The following is a 452-nucleotide window of genomic DNA, read 5'->3' on the forward strand; positions in this document are numbered from 1 at the left end:
GACACTTCCAGTTCTGTCTCCTGTCCTTTTGTCCATGGTCTCCAAACCATACAACAGCTGGTCTCACTGAGTCCTTTCCTTTGACCTTTTGTCACAAATCACCCCTGAAAATTTTCTCCATCTTGCCTGGATTCTCTTTTTCACCTTTTGACCCTGTTTTCCTGGATTTTAATTCCTGGACCTTTGTGACCTCTGGTCCTTGTGGCCTCACTGTTCCACCTACCTCTCTCTCAATAACACACCTGCTGTTTATGAAACAATGTTGCACATCATGTGACTGCGCATGGGAAGGCTACACTTCTGAAACAACGAACTACAACCCTGACCCCACCCACACATAGGCCTACATAAAACACATCATATTAATCAAAGGATAGATTCAAATATGCAAGGAGAGGTATAACAACAACAACAACAACAACAACAACAACAACAACAACAACAACAACAAC

This window comes from Austrofundulus limnaeus, unplaced genomic scaffold, assembly GCF_001266775.1.
Source record: "Austrofundulus limnaeus strain Quisiro unplaced genomic scaffold, Austrofundulus_limnaeus-1.0 Scaffold516, whole genome shotgun sequence".
In the NCBI taxonomy this organism is placed as follows: Eukaryota; Metazoa; Chordata; class Actinopteri; order Cyprinodontiformes; family Rivulidae; genus Austrofundulus; species Austrofundulus limnaeus.